The sequence below is a fragment of the Pelodiscus sinensis genome, chromosome 4, assembly GCF_052426305.1.
Source record: "Pelodiscus sinensis isolate ZL-2025 chromosome 4, ASM5242630v1, whole genome shotgun sequence".
Taxonomy (NCBI): Eukaryota; Metazoa; Chordata; order Testudines; family Trionychidae; genus Pelodiscus; species Pelodiscus sinensis.
The window spans coordinates 44,874,052-44,888,919 of record NC_143055.1 but is presented as its reverse complement, the minus strand read 5'-3'; the positions used below and the strand labels follow the sequence as shown (position 1 = coordinate 44,888,919).

Genomic DNA, 14,868 nt, shown 5'->3' with positions numbered 1-14,868 from the left:
ACTCTGTGATGCTTTCTAGGGGTACCCAAGGCTGTAGTGCACCTTGTTACTTTACCACCAGCCACAAGCAACATAAGCACACCTGTTTTGACCTTGCAAGCTCTGCCATCTCTCTGGAAGTTAGTAAATGGCACTCTCCAAACACTAATCACTCCAAACACCCTCCTGGAGTGTCCATGGTCCACAGATATGTTGCTTCAAAGAAATAGTATATCTCAGATTACACCTGCATATTGGAATCAGTAACTCCTGCTTCCAAATTACTACAGTACACAGCAGCATTACTGACTGTCTGTCTGTTGACAAATTGATTTCTATTACTTTTGAAAAACAACCTACGTTGGCTGCCTTTTTATAGAAATACTTCAATAAAGGGACAGATAATCCATTGTTTGGGCAAATAAATAATATAGTCTTCCACTACGTCTCACACAATGCAAATTATGCCAAGAATAAGAAGCAAGTTTTATTTTACAAAGCAAAATATCCTATGCTTATTTCAGTTATTCTAAATTTATATCAATGCAACATTAAGGCTGAAATTTTAATCAGAGAATACAGGAATTTCAGAGTTTGAATTTTATCTTTAACACTGTCTCTTTAATATAGAGCATCTGTATTATGACTAGGTCTGATTATGTGATCATAAATATATACACAGTCATACTGATGTATGCACATCTAAGAGTATAAGAAAAAAAAGAGTGCCCCTTTCTAGTTTTACATGTCAATTATCAGATATTGGTATTGCCCAATATTTTGTGGTCACAATAAAAAACCTCAATGTAATGCATACTGGACAGAATACATAAATAGAAAGCAAAAGTATGTCTCTCAATTTCCTTACTTCCACTTCAGCTATTTCTACCTTAGACCCCTATTGTGTGTCTTTTAGCTGAAACTCTGCAAAGAGGGGAGATGTAAACTCCTATTAAATTAGATTTAGTTGCCTAGCTCCTTTAGAGCCCTTTGACAAATCCTATCATTAATGAATATGAAATAAAAATCTCTAGGCCATGATAGCATGGGGCAGATGTACCATAAGAAGTGAACTAACAGCTGCAAAAAAGCAGATAAAATAGTCTATTAAAACTGAAAATTCCTACTGATTAAACTGCAATTAATAGTTAGTGAAGATTAAGCACTGCTGTTAGTTAAGGAAGGTCTCTCCAGGAAAGTAAACAGATACTTAAAAAAAAGAAAAAAAGGAAATCTCAACGAACCAAGATGTGAAGTGATTCCAAAACACTCAATTATCTATTCTGTGAATTTCTGATGCATTCATATTTCCATATATCTGGAGCATCTGTGAAATCTTGGACCAATGCATAAGAGGAGGAAGAAAAGATTACTTACACCTGACTTGATGTTTCTGAATCATTTGTTTAAAAATAATTTTTACCACAAAAAATGTATAATATAAATGGTTATACCTGAATAGGGATTCACGCTGAAGTGAACAATGTTGCTGATGGATCTGAAAGTGGTATGGACCTGACATTATAGACAGACAAAGGCAAAATAGTGACATTCAAGTGGGGTATATCTCCTCTTTGTTTGAGGTGATTTTTTTACAACTGCTTTTGCTATATAACACTTCTTTACATTTAATCAAGTTTAATAGTGTAAGTATTAAAACATACATCTTTAAGGCTTTAGCGCATCGTTAAACTTAAGTCTACAATTTCAACTGAAATTCAGAATATTTCTACTTGCAAATTCCATGATGGGAGGAAAAAATAAGCCATTACAGCTCACCATACTTGATTACTCAAAGATGGACAAATAAAAGGCACCATTATTTTTTCTACCTTGTGTTGCACACATTGAGATTCTTATTTCTCCCCCATACTTTCAAATGCCAGAGAGCTCCAGCAAAAATCTATGGTAATTATGGTTATCACCACATTCCAGGCCACAATTTATAATCTATTTAATAAATTACAATGTCATTCTTTAAAATACAAAAGAGGAATGTCCAATATTTATTAGAATTGTTTAAGTCCACTGGACCAAATTCACCCTGGAAAGACAATGGAGTAATAGCAGAGATGCATTTCATTTATTGTACAAGACATTCACGCATTATTGGCATTTCATGTTTTGCGTCTAATGGCTTTGTAAGAGATTGCTTGTAGATTGTCCATCATTCCATCAATTTTGAGGAATAATTACAGCTGCCATCAGATTTGCAGAGTAAAATATACCCATCTTTCCCCACATACTCAACTGTTTAAAAAGAGATGACAATGCAAAGTTTACTGACACAACCAGACTTACTATCACACTGCAAACAGCACACCAGGCTAAAAGGATTAGTGAATTTTTCCACAGTGCTGGACTGATTACCTAGGAGACCTTTTGGTAGAGAATTCAGAACCACAGAGAAGAAGTCACTTTTTCAATGTGAAGGAACGTCACAAAAAGCAACACTGAAGGAACTTCCTCACCCTTCTGGTCTCATTTTTTATTATTAAATTACTTTTGAATGACAACTATGCTCATCCATAAACAGAACAGGGTAGAATACAGGCTATTTCCCTAACAAATCGTTAAACACATGTTCAACTACCCAGTGAAAATTTTAGATTCGAAAGCTGTCCGTTCCTAATGAGACAATTACTTGCCTTTTCTCCTGTACATTACTGTGGGGAAGGGGAAAAGATGAATGCCACATGTATTGTCAAGCTCTGAGAATCAGTTTTCTCCTGTATAAAGTCAATTCATTCTATCTAGCCAAGCATGCACTATAAACCTAATCATATCACAATTAACTTACAAAAACCTAAGATTTCTGTCTGCAGACTGGTATGACAAAGTATCCAGTGCAGTATATCACAAGTTTCTATTCTGAATCTGTTTGATGTTTAAATTTAATTGTATTGTACATACACATTTGAATAGTGTTACTACATAGATAAAACAACTTATTCTCCAGGAGATGCATCATTTCAAATAGAACTTTTGTGCTACATTTGATTTTCTCCAATTAGCATAGTTATTTTTACTTCTGATTAAAAGTTGAGTACAAGCAGTCACTGGACCAAAATTTGGCACATCAGACAAAAGTCTTTTTGAGATCAGCAAGAAAAATTTCCAAAGAATGTATACAGCATAATGCAAAGTTTCCGTGTGTGAAATTCCAGAGCATTAACTCTTTGAGTACTGTCTTCCCCATAATTCCCCTCAATTTAGCTTCTTACTATTCTTTCTGATCAAGAAGGCCATGAAACAGGATTGGTAACCTGTATAGCAGTCTGGCCTAATAGAATGGAGGGGAGAGTGCAATACAATTCTATCCCACACGTGCATGCAATATTCTTCTCTAATAGATCACAACAGCACACTAGCAGAACTGCAAAGAATGTAATTTCTCATTTTAGAATGGTGACAAGTAAACATGAGACAAAGTGGGTGAGGTACTACTATTTATTGAACCGACTTCCATTTATGAAAGACAAGTTTTTGAGGAAGAGCTATATGTAAGGAAGACATCCTACTCATCAAGTGACTGCTGAGAGACGTAAGCTTGAAAATGTGCCTGTTTCACCAATAGAAATTGGTCCAATGACTGCACTACACTTCAAGCAGGACAAGGGTTGGCTGGCCTTGCCGACCAAAGGCAGCTGTGCTTTATGGCCAGGGGAGAAAGGAGGAATGAAGTCTCTGATTCCTGCAAAAGGTGAACCAGGAGCAGCTTTGTGGTGCTGATCGCCTCCCAGCAATGTGAGGTCTGAAGGTCATAAAGGTACAAACCCTTGGCATAGGAAGCCTCTTTGTTCCATGCAGCAAACAAGGCAGCACTCCCCCCCTTCCCTAGTGGAGACTGGTTTAGGACCTGCTGTGGGCGTTAAGCTAGTCACTCCTTTTTAAGGAAGACTGGGAAGGAAATTTTACTGCACCACCAGACTGGTTTTGGCGGAGAGAGTTTTTTTCACGCGCCCAACAGCAGATGTTAGGTTTGACCTTTTCTGGTAAGAAGAAAAGGTGGCAGGCCATGTGTCACAAATTCTTTTGTAAGCATAGACCAAATGTCAAGTGCAGGTACTCCACAGGGAAGGCATCCCAAGTCCAGAAAAAATGGCCTGGTAAAAGGCTTAAAAGGAGGTGCTGAATAAAAGGAACAGAATGGGGAGAAGGACTGGGGATTCCTATGATTGGTTTGGCACAGAGCCAATCCACTCTTCTGTTCTCATAGCTCACTTTAACCCTCTTACGAGGAGGGTAGATGGTAAGATTCAATCCATGGCTTGGCTGGGGCAGAGGAGAACTTGAATGGAAAATGAAGAGAGGCTGGTGGAAGATGAAGGTAATTATTTGAATAATGGTTTTGCTGGCACTGTACACTTCATCTGCCAGGTAGTACCAGGCATCTATAGAATAAAGTTGTGGCCTGATTAAAAGCCATATCAAGTGTCTCCTGTCCTCCTTTCAGTATATCCAGACAAAAAAAGATTGCACTCCCCATCTTGTCTAACTTTCACTGTACATTAAAGCTCTGGTGTAGAGACATTTGCAAGTTGACAGATTTAATGTAAACACCTTCCCCAAAACAGTGAAGCTTTTAAATATGTTAGTGATTTTTTAGAAAAAATAGTTTATTTTAAGAAGGAGAGAAATTATGTGCTCTTTCAGCTCCAGCCACAAATTAAATAGATGCAGGCATAAAATACTTACTAAGGTATTTTGGAAATGCCCCAACTCTAACTTAGGTTCACTCCTTTCCTCACAGAATACAGTCTTCAGTTACTAGACTCCTTTGCTGATTCTGGGACCTGAATGTTGTCCACTTGCATGGAGGGGTTTGAAAGATCAGGGCCAGTACATTTGATGATACTTTTGCTTGATGTCTTTCAGAGTTCCATTTAGAGATTCTCAGGACATGTAATCTTCATATTTTTGTGTGTGCAAAGAGGCTTTTCACATTCAACTCCCTATTTGAAATGCTGAATTGTAATGTATCTAATGGCTCAACACATTAGATCTAATGGCTTAACATATACACTGATTATAGCGTATTTTGAAGGGGAAAGGGTTTTTAACTAGAATTCACTCCTATAGAAGTTGTAGCTTTATGAAGGCAATTCTTGGGCATTATGGGAAGAGTGGAATTAACATGTATATTTAATGAAATGCAACTATACAGAACAGAGGGGTGAACTTCTTTGCTATTTTTTTGGCTAAAAAAATAAGCAGATTCTGAGACACTGAAATGCTTTGCAAATGTATATCAATTTTGGAAAATTGTTTCAGCTGAACAAAAAAAAATCCAAAATTTGAAACATTTTCAGATAAAAAAATTTGTAAATAAAATTGAAACATCTCTGGATAAATTCAAAACACCCCAAATGTAAACAAAACCTTTTGTCTAACAGCATTTTTCAACTTTTCTGAACTGTCAAAGCATGGAAAAATTTGCTAGTCACGTAGCTCTACTGCATTACCCTGGACACAGCAACGCTATCCTTAATCTATGCTATTACATTTTTGAAGGTTTCCTGTTCATCTAAAACAACAGTTTTTCTTGCAGGTTCATCTGACTTTAGAATAAACTTCACAAACCAGTTATGAGCCTGGATAAAGATACAGCAAACACAGGATTAGCTAAAATGTTGGCCACTATTAACATTGTGATGGTGAAGAACTAGCTCTGGTCATCCCCATGTGCAAATAAATCACGGCAGTGCTAAATTTGTTTGCTGCACTGATGGTAAGATCAGAACAAGGAAATTAGGAATGCTACATTCATTTCTACTAGTTGATACTAGCAGTCTTCACAACCCACAGTACTAAGCAAGGCATCATGGGTTACACCAGCAAGGAACAGAACACAGATTTCTAAATGTAGACCAAAAATCTCATCTACTTAACCATTCTGTTTCCCCATCTGAGAATGAGGCATAATAATTAGCCATCTCTCAGAGGCATCTGAGATTATTAAAAAGGCAAGGATTTAAACTCATGAGGCAATTAATAATTCCATATTCAATACAGTGTATGGATGGTTTGCCTTAGGTTGGTCATAAGACCACACATTTGAATAAAGAAGGGGAGTATCATTCTCTGTGTACCAAATATCCCATGAATTGAATGAGGCAAGCAGGGAAAAAACAGCATATGATAAATGAACTCAAACACATGCACAACTGGTAGAAATAAAATTACCTGGGGAGCCTCACTTCTGGCATTTCTCAAATTTGAGTTTTTTATTTCACATCTCAATCTTCTATTAATGTAGCTTTTGTATGTAATATAAACAGATTTTTAAAATTACACACAAGTTGCTCAAGCTATATAATACTGCCACCTCAAAGAAGGAAGGCAGTAGTTCTTTAACAGAGCACAGGAACTACACACAACATTTTAGAGGAAAAACTGCCATATCTGAATGAACCTAAAATGGAATTGGGGTACAGGCAGTCCCCAGGTTACATACAAGATAGGGACTCTAGTTTTGTTCTTAAGATGAATTTGTATGTAAGTCAGAACTGGCTCCAGATTCAGCTGCTGCCACTGAAACTGACCAGGGACTGACTACAGGAAACCAGAGGCAGAGTTGCTCTGCCCCCAGCTTCCTGGAATCAGCCTGATCAGTTTCAACTGCTGCTGAATATGGAGCCTGCGACAGAACAGCTGGGGTGCTGCCCGGTAGGTTCCCACAGGACCAACCCGGCAGCACCCCAGCTGCTCTACCCGAGGCGTCCCGCAACAAAAGCCTGGTCTGCTGGGGGGGGGGGGGCGCGCACTAGCCTCCCCCCCTCCCCCCCAGCATACCAGGGAGACCCGAGCAAAGCCGCACAGGTGGAGGGACCCTGCTGCCCATGTGGCTTTGCTCCTGTCTCCCTGGACTCCTGGGGGGGTCCAGCAAAGCCGCTGGACCCCCCCCAGCAGACCAGGGACACCCGAGCAAAGCCGCTGCCTGGGCAGCTTTGCTCGTTTGCCCGGGAGCAAAGCCACCCAGGCAGCGGGACCTCCGCCGCCTGGGCGGCTTTGCTCCTGTCCCCCTGGTCTGCTTGGGGGGTCCCGCTGCCTGGGCAGCTTTGCTCCCGGGCAAATGAGCAAAGCCACCCAGGCGGCGGCTTTGCTCGGGTGTCCCTGGTCTGCTGGGGGGGTCCAGCGGCTTTGCTGGACCCCTCCAGCAGACCAGGGAGACAGGAGCAAAGCCACCCAGGCGGCGGGGGTCCCACTGCCTGGGCGGCTTTGCTCGGGTGTCTCTGGTCTGCTGGGGGGGGGTCCAGCGGCTTTGCTGGACCCCCCCAGCAGACCAGGAGAAGCTTTTCTCGCCCCAGCGGACACGGGTGGCGACTCGCCGCCCATGAGCTCCGGGGCGAGAAAAGCCCCGTTCGTAAGTGCGGATCCGACATAAGTCGGATCCGCGTAAGTCGGGGACTGCCTGTACTGTAAAGATTCTCATCCTATTTTGCTTCTGCTTTGGGTTTACTAGCCTACTGGCTATTAGGGATGTTAAGCAAACACTTATGGGATAGTCAACAGGATAGTCAACTAGTTCCTTCCTCCACCCCCTTGCTGCCTCTATCAGAGAGAGGCAGCAAGAGGTGGAAGAGGAGGGTACTTCAAAACAGCAGAGTTGCACGGAGCCCGAGTCTTTGTGCGGTGCTGCTGCTTTGAAATGCTGTGGCAGCATTTCAAAGGGGCAGCACTGCCCTATCAACTAATCAAATAGTGGATGGAAAAATGCATAGACTATTCAATTAGTGAATTACATACTACTTAACATCCTTAGTGGCTACTGCTGCAGAACTGGTTGGACACCAACTGTCTAGCCCTACTGTTACAGTGAACTAGCCACACTCAACCAGTCGAATAGCCACATGTGGCTAGCAGCTAGTGTGTTGTACACCATGGGGCTAGACATTTTAAGCTGTTGAAGCAGTTCTATTCCCAATGAAATTTTTCAGTGTTATATACACACAATTTATCTGGCTCAAATGTCAATAGTCGTCTACACACGTTATTTAGGCAATTTCCCAGAAAGCCATCCCTTCTCTCACTGACATATCTATTTATGAGGGTCAAAGGTAGTGAAGGAGAAGAAAATTCTTCAAATTTATTCTGAGTTATTTCTTCAGACCATGGGTGCATATTTCATACAACAGGGTACTCAAGCAAATCCTGAAGCTTTGCAAGCAAGTGCACCAGAGACCAGAAAGCATGAACATGAAAGCAGTTACATAGCTCTGCAAGCATGAAATCAAGACCATTCTTTGGGCAGAAGAAAGGAGAAAGAACCAGTGGGAAAAAAGTGTGCAAAACAGACACAAAATACATTGAATGTCCTTTTTTTAAAATACGAGCAAGCACAAACAGATTTATGGATTAGTAAACACACATCAATTGCCATGGAATCAAATATTAGATTTAAATGTCAAAAGACTAAAGCAGTCTAAACATGGAACACTGCCTCTGAGCTATGGAATTTATGCCTGTCAAGACAAATGTAGAGCACTGAAGAACTCCTCACCATTCACTCCAAATGCAGAGTTTTCCATACCTAGGTGCTATGCTTCTTGAACGTGCTCCAAGAATAGTAGCCACCATACTGAAAGAAGATTGAAGAGAAAGAAGCAACCTTCCTTTAAAAGGAAAGTGTTCGCCTCCCATTTATATTTCCTGGGTTCTACTAACTACATAACTGACAACTACAGTGTCCTGACAGCTCCAGCCAGCTGTTTCTCTTTCAATCTATTCTAAAGGCTGTTGGTGGACAGAAGCCAGGGAATCCACATTTTTGCTCTAAGCTATTTTTTATCTTCCCTTATGACTCAACAAAATCATGGGTGTTTCTAACAGAACAGCTTGTATAGCTTGTATTTGCACATGTTAAATTAATGATAAGGACAATGAAGTCTTGCATTTCACAGCATAAAAGAGATGATCTAAAGGGGAACAAAGCAATTCCTCTAAACTTACTATATAGCACTGAACAGTTAGCTAGATGCATTATGGAACCCCCTATACCCATGACAGCGGGACATGGTGTGACTGATCTTGGAGAAGTATACTGTCAATGCAATGTGCCTATCCTTCTGGAAGGAGATAAGCAAAGCATTAGGAAAATAGGGAGCAGGGGCCACTTGTGACATATACAGGAGAGGCGGCGAGGAATCCTGTGGCACCTTATAGACTAATTGAAGTGTTGGAGCATAAGCTTTCGTGGGCAAAGACCCATTTCATCAGATGCGTGCATCGTCGAAGTGGGTCTTTGCCCACGAAAGCTTATGCTCCAACACTTCAGTTAGTCTATAAGGTGCCACAAGACTCCTCGCCGCTTTTGCAGATTCAAACTAACATGGCTACCCCTCTGATACATACAGGAGAGGAGAAGTCAGACATCACTACTCATCTAGCAAGACTGGCTGATTGACAAAAACAGTGTGAACATGAGACAGGAGAACTGAGGGAGCTCACAAGGAACTCCTATGTGCACACATAGAATCATAGGAATGTAGGGCTGGAAGGGACCTCAAGACATCATCAGATCCAGCTAGCTGCAAAACAAAGAAAATAGACTCTCTGATCTGCGTTTGTCTAATCTGTTCTTCAAAACCTCTGATGATGGACATTCCACGACCTCTATGTAAAGCATATTCTAGAACTTCACTTCCAGAGTTCAAGCATTTCCTAACATCTAGTACAAATTGTTCTTGCTGCATCTCACGACCATTATTCCCATCCTATTTCCAGCGGACATGAAGAACAATTTATTAGTCCTCTTTATAACAGCCCTTGACATACCTGAAGAGTGTTATCAGGTCCAGCTTTAGTCACTTTTTTCAAGACTAAATATGCCCAGGTTTTTTAACCTTGCTCATAGGTCAGATTTTCTACACTTTGAACCTCAGCACTGGTCAAGCCTGACAAGAAAACCAGAGAATTTGCTGAACCATGGGAGGTCAATATTGTCTAGCAGCATTACCAATGCTTCCACTGCTTACTGGGCTCTTAGAAGACATTTAGGGGTAAATTAGAGCTAAATAACAGCACAGACCACTGAGAGGCAGGACTGGTGGCTTTAAATAAACTTTATGGAACTGTGAGAAACTTGGCCACACCCAGGATAAATGAACATCTGGCTAACTAAAATCATGCCAGACCACAGATGTTGCCATACCAGAGAGTGCCTGACTTGAGAAGTTCAACCTGTAAATCTTATTTTTATTGCTGTAATCGGGACTCTGCAGTTTGGCTACATCTCTCTGAGAACTGGACATAGAACTCCAGCTGAGGCCTCCCCAATGCTGAGGATAAAAGGACAATTACCTCCCATGACTTACATATAACACTTGTCTTAATACACCTCAGAATGATTTTAGCCTTTCACACAACTGCATCACAATTCCTCATTCAGCTGTGGTTCACCATATAACTCCCAGATCCTTTCTAGAAATACTATCACTTAGCCACTTATTATCCATTCTGTAGTTCTGCATTTGACTTTCCCTTCTTAAGTGTAGCAATTTGGTCTGAATTAAACAAGATGGAATTTAGGAGTGACAAGTGCAATTCCCAAATGTATCAAGGTTGCTTTGAACTCCAGTGCTAACCTCCAAAATTCTTGCCAACCCTACAAGTTTGATATGATCTGCAAATTTTACAGGCCTAATCTCCACTTTGTTATTGAAGTCATTGATAATATTTATTAGTTTCAGAGTCAGAACTTTTCCTGTGGGACACCACTAGACTAATTCAGAGGACATGACAGGAATCCATTAATTATTATTCAAGTATGGTCATTCCAACAATTGTGCATTCACTCTATAGTAATTTAATCTAAACCACGTTCCCTCGTTTGCTTAGGAGAACGACACAGTCCCATGTGACAAAAGCCTTACTACATATCAAGCTACATCACATCTACCACTTCCACCCATCCACTAGGCCAATAACCATGTAAAAGAAGAACATTAACACTGATGCAGAATAGGCATGAAACACAGCAGACTTCTTGATACCATCAAGACTGGCTTTGGGGTGGTGCCAATGAACCAGGTTGCAAACCGTGGACACTGACAAATAGGGAGTTATACAGTTACAGGCATGTCAAGTCTTACTAGGTGTGAGACTCACTCATCAGCATGCTTTCTCATTCCCATACACATTCCTAAGCTTTTCACTCATTTTGAGATTTAAAATATTACTCAGGCACTAGAAGAGACAACAAATACAACTGGAGCCTCTGGCACAATGGGTCTTACAGACTGGAAAGCCACTTTCCAATTTGCATACCATGGTAATTACAGGCCCACATGTATACCATGCATACATGGTAATTACAAGAGAGGGGAGTGTGAATATCTGACAAAAAACCATGAGTTCACCCAAAAATGAGTAGGATTTTATCAAAAGTTTGCAGGTTCTGCAAAATACCATTCAAAATTTAAGCCACTCTGGGTAAATCCATATCTTCGGGGATCTCCATCTATTCAGGTTTTTGTCCCCAACCAGCAAATAACAGTTTATATTACAATCCACTACTTTGCACTGCCTATAGAGTTATTACATGCCATAGACTTTATATTAATAAGGACATGGATGTGTTTCACTTGCAGTATAAAGCAGTGTACATTTTAAAATAAACTATTAAGCCCTGGTTAGATTAAAATCCTGGAGTATCAGATGGCCAAAGATGAAAGTCCCGGCCAAAGATGAAAGTCTCTGTTACAAGCAATGACCTAACACACCACCTGGAAAGTCTCATTTCTTTGGCCTTTAATCTCACTATTTGGGGCTATAAATCTCTTTTAAGGAGAGCCAACCATTGGCATCTTGGCCTCTACTGATTTTATGCAGATACCTAAAGGGAAAGGTGATAATAGGCCGTGTGGAAGAGAGTACAAAGGACTAAGAGGCTATTTCCTTTCAGAGATTTGCTTTTAAGAGCGATCAGAGAAGGGCTTTGGAGGGGGTGAAGGATACCAAAATGCTTTTTATTCTGTCTGGTAGGAGAAAGAAAAATCCTTTTATGATGTGTTCCCTCCCCTCCCATCCCCACCCCCTCACCCCCAAAATGGTATTTACCTTGTTACATATATGTGGCAAGATGAACATTTTATCTCCCCTTTACCTCTTTGCAGGGAACCTCTTCTCAGCCTGCTCCCTACAAAAAGCTATTGCCCTCCAGCTGTACAGGCAGTCACTCCTCTCCCCAATTGCTCCTAAGAAGTAGTTATCTACTTCTTGCTATTTCATGTCTCCTGTAGGAAGAGCTCTTGATTGAGCTTCTCTGCTCCCTCATATCCTGTAAAGCAGCACAGCAGTTCCCTTGCCTTGCTGAGCTAACCTTTCCATCCAAGTAGATGAGTGGACCTTTTTGCCCATTGTGAGAGTGTGCCCCATAAATACATTGATTCAATAAGTAACAAAACTACCTACATTATTTACAAGGTAAGAACCATGAATTAAACTAATGGTTCTCAACCAGGGGTACATACACCTCTGGGGACATGCACAGGTCTTCCAGGAAGTACATCAATCCATCTAGATAACTGCCTGGTGTTACAACAGGCTCCATAAAAAAAAACACTAGCAGAGTCAGTACAAACTAAAATTTCATACAATGATTTGTTTATACTGTTCTATATACTATCCAATTTTGGCATGATTATCTGATATGGGGAGAGTCCAGGGACAGTGCTGAATGTACATATTGCTTGCATTTCAGTGGGACAATCATTCAAGAATCTTTGATTTAATAAGATTTGGAGAGCTAGATGCAAAAATCACAGGAAAAATACTCATTCAAAAATTCTCCAGTTGGATTTTCCCTCCCTCCTTCCCACAGGTTTTTTCCCCAAAATTTTGAATTTGTCTTTATAATTTTTGCAAGTTGGAAAATGAAAAGTATGAAAAGTAGGCTTATACATTTACCCACTAGAAAAACCAAAATGAAGGATTCTCTTTCAAACAGAGGGAAAGATTCTTCAAAAGAGAGAAAAGAGTTATAAATCAAACAAAACTTTTATACATAAACACATTCTTTAACACCCACTTCAAGAAGAAAAAAAAGTTTATTTAATACTTGCTTTTCACTTGCAACTAATTGTGTTTTTTTATTTGCAATCTTTGAAACAGTTTGTGCAGAAAAAGCAAAAATCTCTCCTTTTTTCAATTTTTGGCAAAATAGGTATTTTCTAGGGCTGTCATGCAATTATATAACAGAATACCATTTATTTAAAAATTTTGGATGTTTTCTACATTTTCAAATATACTTATTTCTATTACTATACAAAATAAAAATAAAAATAAAGTGAGAACCATACACATTTTATAACAAATATTTGCACTATAAATAACAAAATTGATGCTCTGCTCAATAACAATCCAAAGCAGTGCAGACTGATGCACGTTCATTTTCATTATCTGAGTCACAAACCACCAATAGAAGGCTGATTTTCTTTTTTGTTGGCTTGAAGTCTATATTTTCTGCTTTGGAGTGTTGTTTTTTTAAGGCTTCAGAAAGCATGCTCCACACCTCGTCCCTCTCAGATTTTGGAAGGCACTTCATATTCTTAAACCTTGCAATCGAGTGCTGTACCTATACTTAGAAATGTTACCTTGCTGCCTACTTTGTGCTTTGTCAAATTAATGCAGTGAAAGTATTCTTAAATTGAATGTGTGCTGTGTCTATATTTTCCCAAAGATAAATAGGACACTACATCGGCTGGCCCAAAGCCCCTTTCTCCTCCCCATGTGTGGGACTGGCCTGAGCCCAACCTGTTGCTCCTCCACATGGGGATAGCCCAGGGCCCCCCTCTACTCCCTGCATGCAGGACAGCCCAACAGCCCGTACTGCCCACCTGTGTGGAACTGGCCCAGTTACAGTCACTCTCCTTTTGCACAGGGCTACCACTCGTTCTCCCCTCCTCCAAGCATGTTCCTCCATGTCCTGCTAGAGGTCACTCCCCACTTTTTGGCCAAAATTGTGTATTCATCCAGTTTGCTCTTGCCAACTGATGATCAGCTTACAAGAACAAGTGGGACAAATACAGTTTTGCCAAAAGAGTCGGGATGCATCACCCTCCTCCCTGAGAGATCATCCAGGACTGCCTGAGCACAAAATACTGTATATAACAGAAATTAAGTAAAAAATAGCACAGGAAATGTACAATTCTCTAGCAAGGAGTTCAGTCAGAAATGTTAATGCATTTTTTTTAAATGAGCATCGTCAGCATGTCCACTGGAACGCTGGCTGAAGCATGAAGGGACATGCAAACATTTGATACAGCTGGCATATAAACACCTTGCAATGCAGGTTAAACAGTGCCATGCCAATTCTTGTTTTAGAGGACACTGTAAATAAGACGGGGGAAGCAGTAAAACTTGTTCGTCTTAGTGACTGGCTACAGAAGAAGTAGGACTGAATAGACTTGCTGGACTTGAAGTTTTACCTTATTTTATTTCTGAGAGCAGTTATGGAACAACAAAAATCTATAATTATGTGTTAAACTTCCACAATAAAGAGATTGCAAAACAATACTTGCATTAAGTGAATAAAAAATACCATTTTCTATTATTTTTACAGTGAAAATATTGGTAATCTACTATATAGTTGAGAAAGTTTGTGTGTCTGTTCATCCATCTATGAGTCCATTTGTTCAAAAATGCCTCCTAAATGCTAGGGCCACCAAATTGGTTATGCAGGTTCCTCTTAGCATAACTTCAAGCAAGGTCAGGGTTTGGTTGTGCCAGGATGATGGAATAGGTGTGGAATATGACTATCTCAGAAGACGCAAAGGGAGAGGTCTGCTAGCAAGCACAGTTAGGCTGCAGAATGACCACAGGGGAAGGCACAAGAGTAAGAGTGTGACCAGCTGGGAGCGAGGCTCTGGACGTTGACATAAATAGGTA

General features: G+C 40.3%; 1 protein-coding gene across 10 annotated transcripts in view; it reads right to left on the bottom strand.

Annotated features, from left to right (window-relative positions):
* Positions 1-14,868, bottom strand: part of LIMCH1 (LIM and calponin homology domains 1) — a 281,384-nt gene that overhangs the window by 206,230 nt on the left and 60,286 nt on the right. The window lies entirely within an intron of this gene.